The 24,087-nt window shown below is 43.6% G+C and overlaps 1 protein-coding gene across 1 annotated transcript in view; it reads right to left on the reverse strand.

The window, feature by feature from the left end:
* Positions 1–24,087, reverse strand: part of IGLON5 (IgLON family member 5) — a 509,821-nt gene that overhangs the window by 465,460 nt on the left and 20,274 nt on the right. The gene's annotated exons all lie outside the window — the stretch shown is intronic.

Genomic DNA, 24,087 nt, shown 5'->3' on the forward strand with positions numbered 1-24,087 from the left:
ACAAAGTTAAGCCGCCCTACCTGAATCTAGCTAAATATGTGTAGCAATTGTATACGCTATAATATTATTATTTTTTTTTTAATTTGCCATTTTTCTCATGAAAGTGGAGTTACCCTTGAAGGATTGCACATTGCTCCTTGCTAAAATCTCATATCTAAAAAGCCAGAACTATTACCTGTGTCAGTGAGGACACCTATGGAGCCGTTATGCAATGTGATTGACACGGTTATCTAGCACATTGGTTATATAAGTGCTGCGAAAAACATTAGCAACATGGTATGCAGTGCGGCAGATTAACATTTAACCCATGGGGCAATTCTATTTGTATTCATCCAGCGGGCACCAAGATTAGATCAGAATTCTGGAAGCAGGACATACAGTAGTAATCAAGTTTAGAAGGAAGTATGGGGGCGAATAGAGAGACACACACTGATTGGTGGTATGTTCATCTAGAACAGGGGCCTCCAAACTTTCTAAACAAAGGGCCAGTGTACCGTCCTTCAGATTTTAGGGGGGCTTGATTGTGGCCAGTGGGGATAGAAATTGTCCTGACGTCAAGAGTAAACAGTGCCCCATCTTTATTAGTATGGGAAATAATTGCCCTGTTTTTGGTGTCAGAGGTAGGAATTATGCCCCATTGGTGGGGTCAGCAGGAGGAATAATTGTCTCATATCAGTGGATGATATAGTGCCCCATGGGCCGGATAAAGGCAAGCAAAGGCCACATCTGGCCCCCAGGCCACAGTTTGAAGATCACTGTCCAAGAACGTGAGTGCAGTTAGGGCTGCAAAAGAGGGTTAGGTGTTCATCACTGGAGCCAAGTGAGTTGGCTAATCACAGGAAGTCACTGGATCAATGTGTCTGACAATCAGCTGCCTACATTGGACCGGGCAAGGTAATTAGTGCCTATTGTTGCTGAGGGGGGCTGTTATTGCTGGAGGGATCTAGTGTTGCTGGCTGCAGGGGATCTATTTTATTGTTATCATTAACATATTCTATACAAATTACTTAGCACCACAAATGATACTTGGTCCTGTGTTCTCTACCAGGGGAACCAAGGGGGTGGAACCAAGAGATGGTGCTCGGAGGTGGGTAGGGGGCGGAGACAAATGGTGATTCGGAAGGAGGGAGTACCTGCCCTGGTTAAGCACATATCACTGAAGCAATGTAGGGAAATAAGCCACATATCTCCGCAGCACTGCGGGGGTAATTTGGCACATATCTCTACAGCAGTGTGGGGGAATCAGACACATGTCTCTGCAGCAGTGCGGGGTAATTGGCACATACACCTGCAGAAGTACGGAAGTACAGGACAGTTAATGACATATCACTGCACCAATGTAGGATCATTAGAAAACATCTGTGCACCAGTGTGGGGTAATGACGTTCACGTCTCCAGAGCAGTGGGGGTAATTAGACACATATCACTGCAGCAGTGCTGGGTAGTTAGGCCCTTATGGGGGGGCAATGCAATGCAGTAAGATGTTTCAGAGCAGAATATGGGAGGGAATTAGGAGCAGTGTCACATTAGAGCCTGGTAATAATCCACTATTATCATGTTGCTGGCTGTCCCTCCTGTATGAAACATTTGGAGAGTTAGCAGAATACTGCGGCTCCCTCCTCCCCGGAGGGCAGATTGGCTCTCACCATTCCTCATCCTTATTCTGCTCACATCCTGCCAGCTGTGCGCTGCGCTGTACTGCTCTGGGCCTGTCTGATGAGGCTCACATCCCTCCACACTGTCTGTCTCCTGTCTTCTTTCTCAAATCACCTCCATCCATCTTTATCCTGCCATCCTCACACTCCTGCTTTTCACCATCCTATCCTTGCCTGCCATCTTCATCCCCACCACTCTTCACCATCCTTCCCTCTCATGCCATCACCACCCCACCATTCTTCACCATCCTTCCCTCTCATGCCATCATCATCCCCACCAATCTTTACCATCCTTCCCTCTCCTGCCATCATCATCCCTGTGATTTTTCACCATCCTTCCCTCTCCTGCCATCATCAACCTTACCAATCTTCACCATCCTTCCTTCCACTGCCATCATCATCCCTACGATTCTTCACCATCCTTCCCTCTCCTGCCATCATCATCTCTACGATTCTTCACCATCCTTCCCTCTCATGCCATCACCACCCCACCATTCTTCACCATCCTTCCCTCTCATGCCATCATCATCCCCACCAATCTTCACCATCCTTCCCTCTCATGCCATCATCATCCCCACCAATCTTCACCATCCTTCCCTCTCATGCCATCATCATCCCCACCAATCTTCACCATCCTTCCCTCTCCTGCCATCATCATCCCCACCAATCTTCACCATCCTTCCCTCTCCTGCCATCATCATCCCCACCAATCTTTACCATCATTCCCTCTCCTGCCATCATCATCCCCACCAATCTTTACCATCCTTCCCTCTCCTGCCATCATCATCCCTATGATTCTTCACCATCCTTCCCTCTCCTGCCATCATCATCCCTACGATTCTTCACCATCCTTCCTTCCACTGCCATCATCATCCCTATGATTCTTCACCATCCTTTCATCTCCTGCCATCATCATCCCTATGATTCTTCACCATCCTTCCCTCTCCTGTCATCATCATTCCCACCAATCTTCACCATCCTTCCCTCTCCTGCCATCATCAACCTTACCAATCTTCACCATCCTTCCTTTTCCTGCCACCATCATCCCCACCATTCTTCACCTCCTTCCCTCTCCTGCCACCATCATCCCCACCAATCTTCACCATCCTTCCCTCTCCTGCCATCATCACCCCTACGATTCCTCACTATCCTTCCCTCTCCTGTCATCATCATCCCCACCACTCTTCACCATCCTTCTTTCTCTTTCCATCCTCATTCCCACCACTCTTCACCATCCTTCCCTCTCCTGCCATACTCATCCTCACCACTCTTCACCATCCTTACATCTGCCATCATCATCCCCCCACTCTTCATCGTCCTAGCCCCTCCTGCCATCATCATCCCTACCACTCTTCACCATCCTTTCCTCTCCTGCCACCATCATCCCCCACTCTTCACCTTCCTTCTCCTGATATCATTATCCCCCAGCCTTTACCGTCCTTCCTTCTCCTGCCATCCTCATTTCCACCACTCTTCACCATCCTCCTCTTCCCTTTCTTTTCATTCTCATCCCCACCACTCTTCACCATCCTTCCCTGTTCTACCATCCTCACCACCCCAATCTTCATCATCCTTTCCTCCACTCCCATCATCACCCCCACACTCTTTACTATCTATTCCTCTCCTGCCATCATTAACCCCCCCCCCCCCACTCTTTACCATCCTTCCCTCTCCTTCTTACACTTCCAAAGACTGGAAAGACATTCTCTATACTGAAGTTAGCTGAAGTAAAATTAAGTTGGATTCAACTTCTGTGTCTCATTGAAGAGTTAAGCTGCCTGTGGATGGTACTGAGTCAGCAGATGACCATACTGTCCAGACAGACTGGGTCTAAGGAGGTATGTCGATGCATGAAGTGGGATTTGAAACAGAATACCTTGCATAGTTGGCAGAGAAACACAATTGTTTTTCGTATATTACCTATTTGCTGGATTTTTGTCAGTGAGTGACAGGGGAGGAATAAAATATCCGACAGACGGGCCACTCATGGGGTGATCAATTAACCCTTCTCACTGGCGTTAGCTGGTTCTATCTAGCCTCAGATCTGATTGTTGTACAAAGGGCTCGTTCTGTGCCAATATGACCTAATTCCCCCCGCTGTCATAGAGACGGTATTGTTCCTCCCCTGACACATCGCTTGCTATAGGCAGCAATTACTTTTATTAGCGGGGAAATAATATCACTGTGCAACAATCCACCGAATGCAAATACAGGATCATTTGGGCGGAGCGCCCCTTTGAAGTACGGCTACTTGCAAGAGTCGCGGCAACGCGATGCGGACTACAGGCGAGTCGCATTCTTTTTAGATGTCTTTAGTTTCATAGCCAACGGGATGTAACTGTTCATTTTATTTTTTCTTGGTTTGATTTTTTTTTTGTGTGTGTGTCAAAGTGAACAATAGAAGCGCTTATTTAAAATTCTTGAAGAATGGCGAAGCGATACAATGTATGCATTCAAAGTGAACCTGGACTTTGCTTGTGTAGGGCATGGCAGCAGGTTTACTTAACCACTTAAGGACTGCCCCACATACATATACTGCATCAGGGTGGCCCTTAGGTGCAAAATCACGTACCTGTACATGATTTTTTTCCTTGGGTCTGGGACACACGCACGCGCGCACTGCCAACGACCCGCTCCCAATGTGATTGGACACCAATTGGAGCCAATCAGAGGGTCCGGCGGACTTTGGTCCCTCTGATTAGCTCCCACTTTGTCCAATCACATCGGGAGCAGGTCATCGGCAGCGTGCGTGCGTCCCAGACCCAAAGAAAAAAAACAGTTTCCGAGGCAGATAGAACGGCGGTCTGCCTATGTAAATAAGGAAGATCACCGTTCTGTGAGAGAGGAAGATGGAGATATTTTGTTTCTGCTAAGCAGGAACGCGGATCTCTGTCTTCCCACAGTACAGGCACCTCCCCCCACAGTTAGCAAGCACTTTTTTTGAACGGCGCATGCTCCGTCCGTGGGGGTATCCCAGTGCGCATGCTCGAAATCACGTCGCAAATAGTCAATGCTTTCGACGTGAACGTAATTTACGCAAAGTCCTATTTGCGAAAACGTTTTACGCTGGCCCGACGTCCATACTTAACATTGCGTACGCCTCATAGAGCAGGGGTAACGTTACGCCGAAAAAAGCCTTACAGAAACGACATAAAAAAAATGCGCCGCCCGGACGTACGTTTGTGGATCGCCGTATCTAGCTCATTGCATACTCTACGCGGAAATCAACGGAAGCGCCACCTAGCGGCGAGCGTAAATATGCACCTAAGATCCAACGGCGTACGTCAGTCGGATCGAGCCCACATTCAGTCGTATCTTGTTTTGTGGATACAAAACAAAGATACGACGGGGCATCGTAGAAATTACGCGGCGTATCAATAGATACGCCGGCGTAATTTTTTTATGGACCTGGGCCTACAACTTTTGCACAAACCAATCTTTATACGCTTATTGGGATTTTTTTTTTTTTTTACCAAAAAATATGTAGAAGAATAAATATTGGCCTAAATTGATGAGGAAATTAGATTTTTTACATTTTATTATTGGATGCTTTATAGCAGAAAGTAAATAATATGTGTTTGTTTTTTCAAAATTGTTGCTCTTTTTTTGTTTATAGCACAAAAAAAATATAAACCCCAGAGGTGATCAAATACCACCAAAAGAAAGCTCTATTTGTGGGGAAAAAAAGGACATCAATTTTATTCGGGCACAACCTCGCATGACCGCGCAATTGTCAGTTAAAGCGACACAGTGCAGTATCACAAAAAATGGCCTGGTCATGAAGGGGGGTAAACCTTCCAGTCGTTAATGGGTTAAAGTGATATTAAACCCAAAACAAAAAAATGTAAAACTGCAATATAATAAATGTTTGCTTTTAGGTTTAATACCGCTTTAAAGGGTAAAGCTAAAGCCAAAAACAAAAAATGTAATAAATTGCAGCTTACCAGTGCTTAGATGTGGTGGCTGCATGACTTTTCCATTGTCAGGCTTTTTTTGTCCTTTTACCGCTTCAATACCCGCCACTTTCACCCCCTTCCTGCTCAGACCAATTTTCAGCTTTCAGCGCTGTCACATTTTGAATGACAATTGCGCGGTCATGCAACGTTGTAACCATGTGACATTTTTTCACACAAACAGAGCTTTGTTTTGGTGGTATTTAATCACCACTGGGTTTTACATTTTTTGCTAAAAAAACTAAATTTTGGCGAAAAAACGTTTTTAATTTTTGTAAATACATTTTTTTTCTCCTTCACTGATGTGCACTGATGAGGCGGGACTGATGAGGTGGCACTGAAGGGCACTGATTAGGTGTCACTAATGAGGAGGCACTAATATGCCGCACTGATAGCCGGCACTGATGGGCACTTATAGCCGGTGTAGTGTCACAGTTTGCTGCCTATCCTAGAATGCTGCGGAAGTCACGTGGTGGCCAACTGCGCATGCGCGATGCGTTCCAAACGCAAGTGCGATGCGTTCTAATGGATTTTCGACAGTACACACCAGCGAAACCATCATTCAGGGCGACGTGGACTTAGGGGAAAGTGGCCAGTCGGCCTCACGTCCTCGCTTCGCTCGGCCTCCTGGCTCTTTTTTTAACATCCTCCAATCCACGGGGATGTTAAGGAAAGAGCCTGGATGCCGACCGAGGTTTCACTGATGTGCACTGTCGTGAATGCATTGGAACGCATCGCATTTGCGTTTGGAACGCATCGCGCATGCGCAGTTGGCCGCCACGTGACTTCCGAAGCAATCAAGGATAGGCAGCAAACTGTGACAATACACCGGCACTGATGGGCACTGATAGGTGGCACTGATGGGCACTGATAAGTGTCAATGAAAGGCGGCATTGATAGGCGGCACTGATGGACAGCAATGATGGGCACTGATGGGCACTACTGATGAGCAGGAACTGATGGGCACAGAAATGCAACACTGGTCTGATGTGAACGTGCAATATATATGAAAATTGTTGGCACCATTAATAAATTGGTAGCAGAGGATTGGTTGCCATAAGTCCCTGCACCATAGACTGTGGTGTTCGCCATGTGAAAGCCAGGATGGTTTGGTTCCATCGATCGGGTAACTCTCAGACCTCATCCTGTGTCTTCTGGCTTCTTCTTTGCGCCATTGCCTCACATTGTGTACACTTCACTACCGCTGCCTCCCTCCTTCCTTTCCATCCTGAACTATTGATTTCCCGGCTGTGTAGTTAAAGTATCCCGCCTCGAGAACTGCAGCAGTCAGCACCTTGCAAATCTCCCAGGAGAATCGCTTATGGACTGGCATCTAAAAACTATTATTGCTCAGGCACGCAGAGTCAAACACCTAGCAACCAGGGAGCAATGGTAGACTGGCGCTCCTTTAAATGGAGACCGGTTAGTAGACATGCAATGGGAATTGCATGTCTAAAATGCAGCCAAGCAATAAAGTTACTTGGTCCCTTCCCCAAATCATATCATAAAAAAAAATGGCTTTTTCAATGGGAGACCTTAAAGAGGAATTTCTGTCCTCCCAGCAGTGGCTCCACCCCCTCTGGTGCCGCCATTATGATGAGTGCGCAGAACACCCGGCCGTTGAGTCTTGCTCAGGCGGAAAAGGTTCAGGACTTCCCTGACAGCTATTTTTGCACATGCATGGGAAACCCCACATGAGTGCAGATGGTCGAGGAAATCCAGTGTGCACAGATGTGTTGCAGGACTTACTTGGGACCTGAAGCCCTGTGGCACACCTGCGCACGTGCAGGGGGTGGGCAACCTAAATGTAATTCTCGCCTAGGCTTTGAAGGACAAATGGCATACTTTGAATAAAAATATATAAATTATGTCCAATTGTAAGAGAGGGAGGGGTGAGAGTGCAGGGTAACTTGATGTTTACTTTAGAGTGAAGGTCCACTTTAAATACATACACCAGTGGACCTTCATGGCACTCTCGTAAAAGCCTTACCTAATAAAGTCAATTTTTTTTTTTTAAAATAACAAACATGTTATACTTACCTGCTCTGTGTAATGGTTTTGCACAGAGCAGCCCTGACCCTCCTCTTCTCAGGTCCCCTTCCAGCGCTCCAAAGCACAGTGCTCAGGCACCAAAGCAGGATTTCTCCCAAGCCGCTGCTCTGCGTGTCCATTCAGACACAGGGCTTGCCCCCTCTCTCTTCTCATTGGCTCACTGGCTGTGTCTGACCCGCTGCAGTTTCAGCCAGTAAATAGGGAGAGTACCCGGAGAGCCGAGGCTCTCTTGCACATTACTGGATCGGGATGGGGCTTAAGTAAATATTAGTGGAGAGCTGCACAGAGAAGGTTTTTTACCTCCATGTATAGAATACATGAAGGTAAAAAAACCTTGAGCATTTAGAACCACTTTAAGGCCTCGTCCACACGATAGGTTAACCAGAGGACAACAGTCTGATGGACCGTTTTCATCGGTCCAAACCGATCGTGTGTGGGCCCCATAGGTCATTTAACCATAGGTTAAAAAAAAGCCAACTTGCTTTAAATTTAACCTATGGATTCCTAACCGATGGGAAAAAAACGATCGTTAGTAGGCACAACCATCGGTTAAAAATCCACACATGCACAGAATCAAGTCGACGCATGCTTGGAAGCATTGAACTTAGTTTTTTTCAGCACGTCGTTGTGTTTTACGTCACCGCGTTCTGACGCGATCGTTTTTTTTAACCGATGGTGTGTAGGCATGACGGACCATCAGTCAGCTTCATCGGTTAACCTATGACAACGGTCCTTCAGACCGTTCTCATCGGATGGACTGATCGTGTGTACGAGGCTTTAGACTCATACATAAGATTTTAGTGATTGGGGTTTTCATCTATCTTAAAGGAACCTATGCTCACTTTACACCCATCAGTCATAAAATTATGACAGGAAAAGTGAATACCATGAATTATCTTGTTACAATACCACCTGAATGTTGGACGGGATATATTAGGCAGTAAATTATTGTTGTCCCTGAAGTTGATGTATTGAAAGCAGAAAAAATGGGCGCACGTAAGGATTTGAGAGACTTTGACAAGGGCCAAATTGTAATGGCTAGACGACTGCGTCAGAGCAACTTCAAAACTTGTGGGATGTTCCCAGTCTGCAGTGGTCAGGATCTACCAGAAGTGGTCCAAAGAAGAAGGACAACAGGTGAGCCAATAATAGAGTCATGGGTGGCTAGGGCTTATTGATGCAAATGGGGAGCAAAAGCTGGGCCAAGAAGTTTGATCCAACAGAAGAGCTACTGTAGCTCAAATGCTGAAAAAATGTATTCTAGTTCCCATAGAAACAGGCTGGTACACACTATCGAATTTTCCGCGGACAAAGCGTAGGCCTTTTGTCCGAAGGGTGTTGGTCTTCGGACAAAAGGCAGTTTGGCAGTTTTACGTGCATTGGGCTGCAGAACTGCAAACTAGTCAGGGTGCCAATGCTGACGCATGTCCACAGCCAAAAGCTCATACAATGGGCATGTGAGCATTAGAACTGGACCACAGAGCAATGGAAGAAAGTTGCCTGGTCTGATGAATTCAAGAATAGTTTGAGGAACACAGAAATGAGTTTGAGGTGATGACTTGGCCTCCAAATTCTCTGTATCTCATTCCAATGGAGCATCTGTGAGATGACCTGGAAAAACAAGTCCAATCTACAAAGGCCCAACCTCACTACTTAGGCCGCGTACACACGGTCGAACATGTCCGCTGAAACTGGTCCGCGGACCAGTTTCCGCGGACATGTCCGACCGTGTGTACGGCCTAGCGGACAGGTTTCCAGCGGACAAAAGTTTCTTAGAAAGCTAAGAAACTTGTCCGCTGTAAACATGTCCGTCGGACATGTCCGATGGTTAGTACACCTAATCGGACATGTCCGCTGGTTATGACGTGTAACCAGCGTTCCAAAATCACGCGCATGCGTCGAATTGATTCGACGCATGCGTGGAAGCATTTCACTTCCGTGTTTGAGAACGTCGGTGTCCAAATGCTCCCAGGAGACATGTCCGATGAAAACGGTCCGTGGACTGTTTTTATCGGACATGTCTCCTCGTGTGTACGGGGCCTTAAAGAATGTAAAGGATCTGCTACTGATGGCTTAGTGGCAGACACCACAGCATACCTTCACAGCCAAAAGTGCCTAGAATGGGCATGTGAATTTTAGAACTGAACCATGGAGCAATGGAAAAAGGTGGCCTGGTCTGATGAATCACGCTTTCTTTTAGATCATGTGGATGACTGTGTGATGCTTTGTCTAATGGAGTCCATGTCTCGATGGGTTAGGGCTGTTTTGGCTCCAAAGGGGGGACCTACTCAATATTGGGTGGGTGGTCATAATGTTATGGTGGGTGGTCATGATATATTATGGCTAATCGGTGAAAGTAGGAAATAAAATCTGACTGCACAACTGAGGCTCAGTACTTGACAACAGCTAAAGTACATTTCTAGAAATAAGTTAGCAAGAGTAACCTTGTATATTGCACATCAGTGGCTTCATTGTTCCCTCCATCGCTTATGACCGAGAGTTCTGTATCTCATTACGACCAACCATATATAACCTTATACTAATTCTGATGTCAAAATCTCTCATATTGTTGCCACAAATGACCTCGGGCTAGAAGGTTAAGTTTGGTCTAACATGATTAAAACTCATAAAGGTAATAACACCTCCCTTGCTATGGGGCTAGAATAGCAACACTATACAGTAAAACCCTACCAAAGCAGAATTTCATTGCAATAATAAAGTAAACCAGAATAGTAAGAGAAACTAGCCCTCCGACACCTTGGAAAGTACTGGCGATAAATTCAGTTTAACATGCTCTGATATTTGTCAACCTGTAAGGGGTAATTCAATAAAAACTTAAGGTGGCGGTCTGGGACATTATTGGTTGAAAAGCTCTGCTGAAGTCAATAGATTTTTCAATACAATAGAAGGTTGATAGGCTGATTTGGATTTTATTGGATTCCGTCTTCGGTCCTAACACTCTGAGTAAGGCAAAAAAGGGATGTGAATTACTCAGTATTATATCTAGAGGATAAAACAAAACAGAGCTGATTGACATCCCCGAGGGACAACTGTTCTAGTATAAGAAGCTAAAATTTAGCACACTACGCACATGATTATAATGCAACTCAATTTAGCTACATTTAGACCTAAAACAAACACTATCTTTCTTCATGATTCACCATTGGATGTGATCATTATTCAGTTTTATTATACTCCATAGAACACAATGCATCTGAAATATGGCCGACCACTGGACATGACCATAATACAAATCTATTACACTCTATACATAGAACACTACACCCCCAACATGGCCCACCACTGGACAAGATCATAATACAATTCTATTACACTCTATACATAGAACACTACACTTCCAACATGACCCACCACTGGACATGATCATCATACAATTCTATTACACTATATACATAGAACACTACACCCCCAACGTGACCCACCACTGGACATGATCCTATCACAATTCTATTACACTCTATACATAGAACACTACACCCCCAACATGACCCACCACTGGACAAGATCATAATACAATTCTATTACACTCTATACATAGAACACTACACTTCCAACATGACCCACCACTGGACATGATCATCATACAATTCTATTACACTCTATACATAGAACACTACACCCCTAACATGACCCACCACTGGACATGATCGTATCACAATTCTATTACACTCTATACATAGAACACTACACTTCCAACATGACCCACCACTGGACAAGATCATCATACAAATCTATTACACTCTGTACATAGATCACTACACCCCAACATGGCCAACCACTGGACATGATCATCATACAAATCTATTACACTCTGTACATAGAACACTACACCCCAACATGACCCGCCACTGGACATGATCATCATACAATTCTATTACACTCTATACATAGAACACTACACCCCAACATGACCAGCCACTGGACATGATCATCATACAATTCTATTACACTCTATACATAGAACACTACACCCCCAACATGACCCACCACTGGACATGATCATCATACAATTCTATTACACTCTGTACATAGAACACTACACCCCAACATGACCCACCACTGGACATGATCATCATACAATTCTATTACACTCTATACATAGAACACTACACCCCCAACGTGACCCACCACTGGACATGATCATCATACAATTCTATTACTCTCTATACATAGAACACTACACCCCAACATGATCTACCAATGGACATGATCATAATACAATTCTATTACACTCTATACATAGACCACTACACCCCAACATGACCCACCACTGGACATGACCATCATACAATTCTATTACACTGTGCGACCTGTCCCCCAAAGCCTTTTGTTTTCAGCAACTTGGGGGTGTTCACACTCTGACAAGTAGTCCTGGGTTTTATACATGGGAATAGTAGACATGTGCAAAATGGAAAAATTTGTTTCCTTTTTGGATAAATTCCTTATGTTACTAATTTTATTTTTTGGATCTGTTTCAGAATTTGTTTAGTTTTGTTTTGTTTCATTTATTCACTTTCTAACAAATTCCAAATTTTAAGAACAATTCAAATTGGAATAGGTTGAAAATGTATCAACTGATCCAAATTCTTTGTGAAGTATAGCTGGTTGTTAAGGAAGCTGGCACCGCCGTGTCCTTAACAACCGATGACTCATTAACTGTCAGTGGATTTCCATACTGACAGCAGAATGTAAACAATAGAATGTCGTCAATGCCCCGCTCCTTGGAATCGTTCTGAAAATGTGGAATTCGTCAGAAAACGAATAAAATAAACACATTTTTATGAAATTCTTTACTTTCGTTATTTGGAAATTCAGATGCATTCGAATCTCAGAATAACCAAAAATGTATCTAGATTCTAGGGGATGGTGTGGGCCTGCTCACAGAGGAAGGGAAGAGAAGAAAGGGGAATGAGAAGGGAAAGGAGGGGAAGGGGAGAAGTAGGGAAGAGAAGAGAGGAGAAAGGGATGGGAGAAGGGAATGGGAGAAGAGAAGGGAAGGGAAGAAGAGAAAAGAAGGGAAGGGAAGATGAGAAGGGGAGAAGAGAAGAGAAGGGAAGGGAGGGGAAGGGAAGAAGAGAAGGGGAGAAGAGAAGGGAAGGGGGGGAAGAGAAGAGAGGAGAAGGGAAAGAAAGGGAAGGGGAGAAGGGAAGGGAAGAAGAGAGGTGAAGAGAAGGGCATGAGAGAAGGGAAGGAAGGGGAGAAGAGAAGAAGAGAAGGGAAGGGGAGAAGAGAATGGAAGGGAAGAAGAGAAGAGAAGGAAAGAGAAGGGAAGGGAAGAGAAGAGAAGGGAAGGGGAGAAGAGAATGGAAGTAAAGAAGAGAAGGGGAGAAGAGAACGGAAGGGAAGTAGAGAGGAGAAGGAAAGAGAAGAGAAGGGAAAGGAAGAGAAGAGAAGGGTAAGGGAAGGAAAGGAAGGAAAGGGGAGAAGAGAAGAGAAGGGGAGAAGAGAATGGAAGGGAAGAAGAGAGAAGAAGGAAAGAGAAGAGAAGGAAAGGAAAAGGAAGAGAAGAGAAGGGAAAGGAAAGGAAAGGAAGGAAAGGGGAGAAGAGAAGAGATGAGAAGAGAAGAAGAGAAGGGAAGAAGAGCAGATAAGAGAAGGGAAAAGATGAGAAGAGTGAGGTGATGGAGTCTGCTAGAGCAAGGAATAAGGTATGTATCACAGAATATTTCTCTATTTTTATACCTAAAGAGCATTTAACCATTGTGTTGTGGGGGGCCCACTGCAAGGATATAGTTTTACAAAATTCCTGGAGTTCAGCTTTAACATAATGCACATTAACGCACCGCGATGGACGGTGGTTGATTTTTAGATCTACTTTATTTCCTGGGTTAGGTTGAAAACTTTCAGATCATTATTTTTATGTTCCAGGCAGGGAAACAAAAATCAGACAGAGTTACACACAGTCGCTTTTCATTCTCAGTAATCGTTTCTGAATGTTTGGCGTTGCCCAGAGTTGTCTTTTATATGATCGCCATCTGACATTTCTGGGACTTGCTAGGCAAAGCGGCGGCCCAGTAGTGTCAGACAGCGAAAAGCCGCCCCCCGGACTTTGTGACCAAGGGGGACAGTGCAGGGGAGGCCAAAGTTTTCTGCCACCTCTGAAGCACGAAACGGCTTTGAAAATCATATGATTAACAGCAGCGTTCCCCTCCGAGGAAGGACATGAATAATGAAAGCCTCAATCCTCAACTGCAGACAACATAGCTAGTAAACAGGTCAAGCACATAACCCTTCCACCCCCCCCCCCCCCCAGAGAGTCGGCCAACCAGCCCCGGGGGGGCTTTTCCCACCAGCACCTGCACAACCCCCCTGGAGCTAATCACTGGCAAGGGAAGCATAAAGATAAAAAAAAAAAAAAAAGCACAAAACCTAAAAGACTTCCATAATTAAATTCAACCGAGATGATATAAAAGATGTTGACTGCTTTGGAAGGAAATCATTTCATGTTGATATGTTTATTGAAGTGAATCATCTGATAACTATAATTATAATATTAAATGAAATATGTTCATCTGCTGAGTCCACTTTTCTAGGCTGGGTGACCCTGATAGAAAATTCCCAGCAAATCACAACATTTGCTGACGGGTGAAGATCTTCCATCGCTATATATATATATATATATATATATATATATATATATATATATATATATATATGTTTTAGGTTCCATTTGCAAGGGGATGGGACTGTAGCAAGAATTCAATATTCTGCCCTTGTTGTTGTTTTAACTTTGGATAATAAAACATTTTTATTCTGCCAGTAAATACCTTATACTGCCCGCTTCCTGTTTCTTGTCTGATAAAAAGCCTAGGCTTATGACATCATACATAGCTCTCTCACACTGGTGAGAGTTTGCCAGGAAGGGAGGAGGGATGAATCATAAGAGGGTCAATGAGAGCTGCAGAGCTGGAGGTGTGCCTCTGTGTGTCTGTGTAAATCCAGGAAGTGAACAGGCAGCTACTTCAGCTGCCCACAGTTAAAATGGATGCAGCCAGACTCAGTGCAGGGAGATTTTTGCAGCATATTTGGCAAGTACAGAATCACAGTATATATAAAAATATATGCAAAGTGGTTGGAGGGAAGCTTCAGAATGGCAAAGATGCTTTTATTACAAATTATGTGAGCAGACTGCAGTTCCTCTTTAACCACTTAAGGACCGCCTCCTGCACATATACGTTGGCAGAATGGCACGGCTGGGCACAAGCACGTACCTGTACGTCCTCTTTAAGTGCCCAGCTGTGGGTCGCGGGCGCGCGCCTGCGACCCGGTCCGAAGCTCCGTGACCGCGGCCGCGGGACCCGATCGCCGCTGGAGTCCCGCGATCGGTCTCCGGAGCTGAAGAACGAGGAGAGCTGTCATTGATCGTGTGTTCCCTGATATAGGGAAGCACGATCAATGACATCACACGTCCAGCCCCGCCCCCCTACAGTTAGAAACACATATGAGGTCACACTTAACCCCTTCAGCGCCCCCTAGTGGTTAACTCCTAAACTGAAATTGTCATTTTCACAGTAAACAATGCATTTTTATAGCATTTTTTGCTGTGAAAATTACAATTGTCCCAAAAATGTGTCAAAATTGTCCTATGTGTCCGCCATAATGTCGCGGTCACAAAAAAAATTGCTGATCGCCGCCATTAGTAGTAAAAAAAACATTATTACTAAAAATGCAATAAAACTATCCCCTATTTTGTAAACACTACAAATTTTGCGCAAACCAATCGATAAACGCTTATTGCGGGGTTTTTTTTACCAAAAATAGGTAGAAGAATACGTATCGGCCTAAACTGAGGAAAACTTTTTTTATATATATTATTTTGGGGGATATTTATTATAGCAAAAAGGAAAAAATATTGAATTTTTTTTCAAAATTTACGCTCTATTTTTGTTTATAGAGCATAAAATAAAAACCGCAGAGGTGATCAAATACCACCAAAAGAAAGCTCTATTTGTGGGAAAAAAAGGACACCAATTTTGTTTGGGAGCCACGTCGCACGACCGCGCAATTGTCAGTTAAAGTGACGCAGTTGCAGTGGTTAAATGCTTATTTCATTGTTTTTCCTTTCCATTAACAATTTTCTTATTCACTTACAATGTGATTTGGAACGTGCTTGAAAATTTGACTCCTTTAGGAAGAGTAAATTCCCTAGAAAAGCCTCCTTGCATTAAAAAGCTATCCTCAAGCTCCAGTATTACTGTACAGTCTCCCCTGCAAGGAGATGCCGCTGTTTGGCTTCCCTCGCCTCACCCTCTATCCTTGTTTATATGCAATCGGCTGTGATTGGACATAGCCGATCACATGGGTAAAGAGCCGCTTCATCCTAGGGACAGGGCGCGACCGTGATTGCTGTGCTGCATGTCACAATGGGCGCCGAGAACGGTGACGCTGGGGCAATGTCATATGATGTTGCCCCAGCATGAGAGGGGATCCCGCCCGCCATTGTTTTAATATACGGCAGGTGGGAGGTAGTTAACCACTAGCCGACCAGCGCATGACAATATTCGTCAGCACAATGGCACGGCTGCGTAAATGGGCGACAGGTACTCCCCCTTTAAAATCGCGGCATTGTGAGAGCAGTGATCTCTGTCATGTCACTTGTAGCCCATCCCCCCAGTTAGAATCACTCCCTAGGACACATTTAACCCCTTCCTCGCCCCCTAGTGTTTAACCCCCTTCCCTGCCAGTCTCATTTACACAGTAATCAGTGCATTTTTATAGCACTGATTGCTGTATAAATGACAATGGTCCCAAAATAATGTCAAAAGAAGGTCGCCACCATTACTAATAAAAAAGAAAAAGAAAAAGAATGCCATAAATCTATCCCCTATTTTGTAGATGCTATACCTTTCGCGCAAACCAATCAGTATACGCTTATTGCGTTTTTTTTTTTACAAAAATATGTAGAAGAATACGTATCGGCCTAAACTGAGGAAAAATATTTTTTTTAATATATATTTTTGGGGGAAATTTATTATAGCAAAAAGTAAAAAATATTGCTTTTTTCTTAAATCGTTATTTTTTTGCTTATAGCGCAAAAAATAAAAAACACAGAGGTAATCAAATACCACCAAAAGAAAGCTCTATTTGTGGGAAAAAAGGACGTCGATTTTGTTTAGGTACAACGTCGCAAGTGTCAGTTAAAGCAACGCAAAAAGTGCTCTGGTCAGGAAGGGGGTACATTTTTCCAGGGGCTGAAGTGGTTAAAGGATCGGCTACTGACAGCTTAGTGCCAGATACCATAGCGTACCTTCAGAGGTCTAATGGAGTCCATGACTCGACAGGTGGCGGCCAAAAGGGGACCTACTGAAAATTAGGTGAGTGGTCATAAAGTTATGGCTGATTTGTGAATATACAGTATACTGTGTATATATATATATATATATATATATAAAAATGTCCTATATGAGGAAAACCTATGCCTTTGCCTTCAGAAGTGCCACGGGCATCGTTCATCTCGCCGTTCACTCACGGCTCGCCAGCGCACGGCAGCTAAAGAGTCAAGTCAATGATATTCTATTCCATCAAATTTCCCTTTCCTGTCGCTTTCATCTCGGTGAGAAAGCCCCTCTCCATTCCCCCTCTCCGGCTCTTTTAATTCCTCTCTGTACTCGCTCTTCCTCACCCTCGTTGACCCTCATTGAGAAGGCAGTGATGTCATACAATTGTCCGATCGCTCCTCTCGCCCCGCAGGCGCTTTTAACCCTAGCCACTCTTGGGATGCTACATGAGCAGCAGTTGGAAAAAAAAAAAACATAAAAGCTTCTTTGTATTCATCTGATGACGACTTTGATATGTTTGCCTTGAAAAATGGAGTGTCAGTCCAAATAAAAATAATTTACTGTAAGTATTACAGTTCTACGAAGCCGGGAAACTCGAAAACGCAGTTTCTGAGCGCTCGCGCGTGACACCTTGGCGGAGCCAAACAAGAAGGCAAATGAACAGTGGCACCGATGTATTATGTTGTTAAATGGGTACTTGTTCAAAGGAGAAAACTGACTAAAAAAAGACAAATAGGTTTTTCTATCAATATTTATTACTGTGCAGAGTCCATACATACAGAATAGTATCAGATACTAAGAATTACACCCAGAATACAGGACATATGGCTTTATTAATTCTTTGTGTGGACCACCAAGACATATACATTAGTGCTGATACCACTCTCTATTAAAATAGAATGTATATATTATATATACTGTACTGTATATATGTTGGGCCAAATCCACAGTCAGCGGCGTAATTTTAGGCAGGCGTAGCGTATCGTAGTTACGCTACGCCGCCGCTACTTTGAGTGCTGTATCCACAAAGCACTTGCCTCTAAAGTTATGGCGGCGTAGCGTAAATCTCCCGGCGTAAGGGCGCGGAATTCAAATGATGAACAGGGGGGCGTGTTTTATGTAAAATAAGCTTCACCCCACGTAAATGACGCTTTTTTCGTACGGCGCATGCGCGTGCATGCTCAGTATCACGTCAAATTTTCAAATTAAATTACGCCCGCTCAATGCCTAGATGACGTGAACGTAATTTACGCAAAGCCCTATTCGCCAACCTTTTTACGCAAACGACGTACACAACGGAAAATTCTATGCTGGCCCAACGTCCATACTTAACATTTCTTATGCCTCATAGAGCAGGGGTAATGTTACGCCGAAAAAAGCCTTACGTAAACGACGTAAAAAAATGCGTCGGGCGGACGTACGTGTGGATTGGCGTATCTAGCAAATTTGCATACTCGACGCGGAAATCAACGGAAGCGCCACCTAGCGCCAGCGTAAATATTCACCTTAGATCCGACGGCGTACTAAGACGTACGCCAGTCGGATCTAGCCCACCTTCAGGCGTATCTTGTTTTGTGGATACAAAACAAAAATACGCCAGAGCATTCTAGAAGTTACGTGGCGTATCAATAGATACGCCGACGTAACTTCTTCGTGGATCTGGGCCGAAGTATATAAAATATATTGATTCGTTTGGTGGTTATTTTGGCATCCACCTGGTTACCTGCCTAGATTAATCAAAAATAATAATAAAGAAAAATTATATAAACACGCATGCTCGAAAGCAATGTTTACCAAACATGACATTAGCAGAAGGTGCCCAAAGGGTGGCGCTCAAGAGCTGAAATTCCACGTAGTACGTCACTACGTTCGTGTTTGTTGGCCGACAATTGTGTGTCCCGTTAGTATGCAAGACGAAATCCAAAAATTGACCAAAAATTGGATCGTGTGTACGAGGTTTTAGAGTCTGCAAAAGACTTGAGACTGGGGCGGAGGTTCACCTTCCAGCAGGACAACGACCCTAAACATACAGCCAGAGCTACAATGGAAGGGTTTAGATCAAAGCATATTCACGTGTTAGAATGGCCCAGTCAAAGTCCAGACCTAAATCCAATTGAGAATCTGTGGCAAGACTTGAAAATTGCTGCTCACAGACGCTCTCCATCCAATCTGACAGAGCTTGAGATATTTTGCAAAGAAGAATGGGCAAAAATGTCCCTCTCTAGATGTGCAAAGCTGGTAGAGACACCCCCAAAAAGACTTGCAGCTGTAATTGCAGTGAAAGGTGATTCTACAAAGTATTGACTCAGGGGGACTGAAAGCAAATGTACAAAACACTTTTCACATATTTATCTGTAAAAAAATGTTTTTATAATTTTCCTTCCACTTCACAATTATGTGCCACTTTGTGTTGGTCTATCACATAAATTCCCCAAAAAATACATTTACAATTTTGGCTGTAACATGAAAAAATTTGGAAAATGTCAAGGGATATGAATACTTTTTCAAGGCATTGTGTATATATATATATATATATATATATATATATATACAGGGCTCAAAATTTCAAGTCCTGAGCTACTAGCCAGGCCTCAAGGGTTACTCTCCACCAGTTGCCACACCCAACCCCCTACCCTGCCCTGCCCCTAATTCCGCCCAGGACTCCCATACAACCTGCCGACTGGCAGTGCTCACCCCCCTCTCTCCCAGGCATCCCTTCCTCGCCAGACCTCAAAATCCACTCGCCAAATGCTAGCAGGCGAGTGGAAATTTTGAGGGCTGTGTATATATATATATATATATATATATATATATATATATATATATATATATATATATAAAATCTATTGGTGAGTTGAATGTATTACTTGTCTCTTTCATGTGCAGGCGAATACACCGAGCAAGATCCTGCAACACCGCCAAAGTTGAATATAATCATAGAGATGCGGGACGCCGCACACATTACTTTAAATAGGCAATTAAAATGTATTCAGTTGGCCCTCCAGTGGGATAAGAGAAATCACTGCACAATCAACGCACAACAGTTTTTCGGGCATCCCCCAACGCTTTCTCAAGTACAAATGTGTGCGGAAGTGCAATGAATCAGAGGTACAGGTATCTTTCCTAAGAGAAAACAAGTCATTATCACCAGGTCACCGGCATAAACAAAGTAACTCACAGTCCATTGATCCCATTCACTGCCTCAATTACAAACCAATACTTTCTCTGTCGATACAAAAAGTGTTTCAGTTTCTGCAAATATTATATAATACGAGTCAGAGCCGGTTCACAATCCCGCGGCACGACTTCGGGGGCGACTCTGCAAGTCGTCCTGAGGATGACTTCAGAGGCCACCAGCAAAACGACTTCTGTATAGAAGTCAATGCTGGTTGCCCCGAGCCGCCCCCGAAGTCGTGCAAGAACCTTTTTCTAAGTCGGAGAGACTTGCGTCGCTCCTTTTAGAACGATTCCATTGCATTGAATGGGACGCAACTCGTCAGGCGGCTGAGCTGCCTGACGAGTCACCCCAGTGTGAACCGGCTCTCACTGCCGACCTCAAACATGAAACTGTTACAAATGATAACAAAGAAAGATACAAATCATAATCCTTGTTTAGGCCTAAGACCCCTTTCACACTGGGTCGTTTTGCAGGCACTTTTTTGTAATCAAAATAAATGAATTTTAGCATGGAAAATGTAACATTTAGTTTACCTGGATTCAGTAGTGGAGTTTTTTTCCCCCCTTTTTCCCTCTTTTTTTCCCCTTCCCAACCAACTTTATTGTAACAAAAAGTGCATCTATGTCTTTACATACATCTAAAGTGTCAATGATAACATGAGGGTGTACAGTGATCAGGATACCGAAAGTTCAAAACCGGTGTCCTGGCCAACAAACAAATAATTTTAATTAACCGAAGAAATAATAAAAAATAAAGAGAGCGGTATCTGGTGCCGACTATACAGGTCCTCCCAGGGCTGATCTTAGGGTCACAGGCGCCTAGGTGCAGAAATATTTCTGGTGCCCCCACATGGGCGTCGTCATTTTACTAACTCCTCCCCTTTACAAATGTTTCTATGGAAATGACTCAACCACAGATATGCTCCCCCACAAAGTCTTCATTAACCTGGGATCCTTACATGATCTCTTAACAATAAACAAAATACAGGAAGAGAAGCAGAGTACTTTATTGGGACCTGGAGAAGGGCCTCTGTGATGGACACAGAGAGGGCTTCTGTTAGAGAGTCTGTTAGATGTTCGGTGCCCCCACCTCTGCAGGCACCTGGGTGCAATGCACACTGTGCACCCTGCCTAGGATCGACCCTGGGTCCTCCAGACCCACAACAGAGGCCACCCATCTGGCACCACAGACCCATGGCGCCTTACGTACAAGTATCAGAGTTTTGTAGCCAGCGGTCCCAATTTTTGGCATATTTGGTCGGGCATTCCCTGTTGATGTACATAATCTTTTTGTATGGTAGATTATTATTGACCTCCACCTTCCACTCCACAAACCTAGGGGGCATGGGTCGCATCCAATTCCGGGCAATAACCTTCCGCACCGAGAACAAGGTCTCATGCAGGAACGTCTTCGTATATTTGTCTATATTATCCACAAGCACCCCAAGAAGGCACCGTTTCCGGTCCAGCGTGACCGGAGAGCGTTTATACAGCCAGCAAAGTGCCTCTGCGGTGGGTTTTAACCATTTCTCGGCCGCTAGCGTGAAAGGTGCCTAAGTGGTGGTTCACAAAGGGGTCGTCTGACTCTAAAGCCGGCCCGTACATCACGACTTCAGCACGACTTGCAAAATGATTTCAGTATAGAAGTCAAGGCAAGCTCCGAATTCGCCCCAAAGTAGTACAGGAACCTTTTTCTAAGTCTGAGCGACTTCAGTCACTCCTATTAGAGCCATTCCATTGCAATGCATGGAGTGCGACTTGTCAGGCAGCTAAGTCACCTGACAGATTGTCCCTGTGTGAACCGGCACTAAGGGATAAAATGAAGAAAGTTTGTTAATCCACCAGACAGTGTTAGGCCTCAGTGGATGTTTTTGACTTTGCCCTTAGAGGCATCTGGTGTGTTTTTTTTTTTGTTCTGCCTCTAAATGCCCCTTTATGCCCACACACATGCGTTCAGAGGCAGAAAAAAATGCATCTAAACGTGCGTTAATGTTAGGTGAGTTTAGTGCTTGAGCGTTAATTATTTTCAGTGATCAGAATGAATTTCTATTCTGGCCACTGAAATTAATTAATGTCCAAGCGCTGGATGCACCCAAACATGCCTTAGGCTTCGTTCACACCTGAGCGTACCACAGCAACAGCTGCTGCAGCGCATCTGTTTTTAGCTTTTTTCGTGTTTTTTCACTTGACAATCGTGGCAAAATCGCAACATGTTTGGGGTGCCATTAAAAAATAACGGCATCGCAAACTCATTATAAAATATTAGTTAATTAATAAAACATTTTTAGAAATGAAAGATGAAGTAAAATGATTTTACACATATATATCTATATATAGATCTATAGATCTATATATATATATATATATATATATATATATATATATATATATAGATCTATATATAGATATATCTATATAGATATATATGTGCAAAAAAAAAAATTCTTTATCTTTCATTTCTAAAAAAATATATATATTTATATATATAAATATATATATATATATATATATATATATATATATATATATATTTATTTATATATACACATATACATACATACATACATACATACATACACTGTATATTTGTAATGTATTTATTTATTTATTAGAAATGAAAGAAACAACATATTCTTTTGGATATTCTGCAGAAATGCTTGCTATATTCCTTACAATCTATTGTATATAGCTTGCATAGGAGGAACTGATTTTTTTTCCTGGTACACTGCAGACATGAGCTTGTTGGTGCAGGTTCGCCATTAAAGCTCAATTTTTTTTGAAAAACTAAATATATAAAAAAAAAAAAAAAAAAAAAAATGGATATATGTGTGAATGGCATTTAAAAAAGCGTACAGGTTACACACAGACAATGTAGTAAAGGTGAACTTCTGATTACACTTCTACAAGTCAATGAAGAGGCATTTGAAGTTTCATCCCTTATCGGAAACCACCTGTGTCGATATGGACCGGTTGGTAGGGGAAGAGCTGCCATAGATAGCAGCTTGGTCCCAGGTTTATCTATGGCAGCACATTTCCTTGGAACCAGTATTTTTGAGCATGGCTGCTTTTAGATAAGGGCTCAGACAACGCACAGACTTTTCCTCTGCCATGAAAGCCAAAAAAGCTGAGTGATGTAAATCACTTATATGCAAAACTACAACATTTTTGGGGGGTTCTGTTTTTACTGCTACCTTTTCCTTCTCCCACTATGATCTTTACCTTTCTGGAGAACCTTGCAGCACTGTTTGCTGTGTAGATCAACATGCTCATTCTAGTCTATGAAACCCGCCATTAATATTTGGGGTGCTCCAAACGATGGGTTGGCACTCCAGATCTTAGGCCTCGTACACACGATAGGTTAACCAGAGGACAACGGTCTGATGGACCGTTTTCATCGGTCAAAACCGATCGTGTGTGGGCCCCATAGGTTATTTATCCATAGGTTAAAAAAAAGCCAACTTGCTTTAAATTTAACCGATGTATTCCTAACCGATAGGTCAAAACCGATCGTTAGTAGGCACGACCATCGGTTAAAAATCCACGCATGCTCAGAATCAAGTCGACGCATGCTTGGAAGCATTTAACCAATGGTGTGTAGGCGCGACGGACCATCAGTCATCTTGATCGGTTAACCTATGACAACGGTCCTTCAGACCGTTCTCATCGGATGGACTGATCGTGTGTACGAGGCTTTAGTCAACCAAGCTCAGATGTGCCTGTTAAACCCAACATACATAGGTCCGTTTTGTAGGGCAGAGCCTCTTAGTAAGGAGAGTCTAATATTTGTGGCTATACAGGAAGAAAAAAACAACATAACATTAAATCGTTTTTATTTATGTAATCCTCCTTGGCACTTTTATCATAGTGACTGCTATGTGGTAGTACCTGCCCACATTATCACCACCTGATTCTTCTCAGTTTTATTGGATGCATGACATCCATTTAGCCTGG

Source organism: Rana temporaria, chromosome 10 (assembly GCF_905171775.1).
Source record: "Rana temporaria chromosome 10, aRanTem1.1, whole genome shotgun sequence".
NCBI lineage: Eukaryota > Metazoa > Chordata > Amphibia > Anura > Ranidae > Rana > Rana temporaria.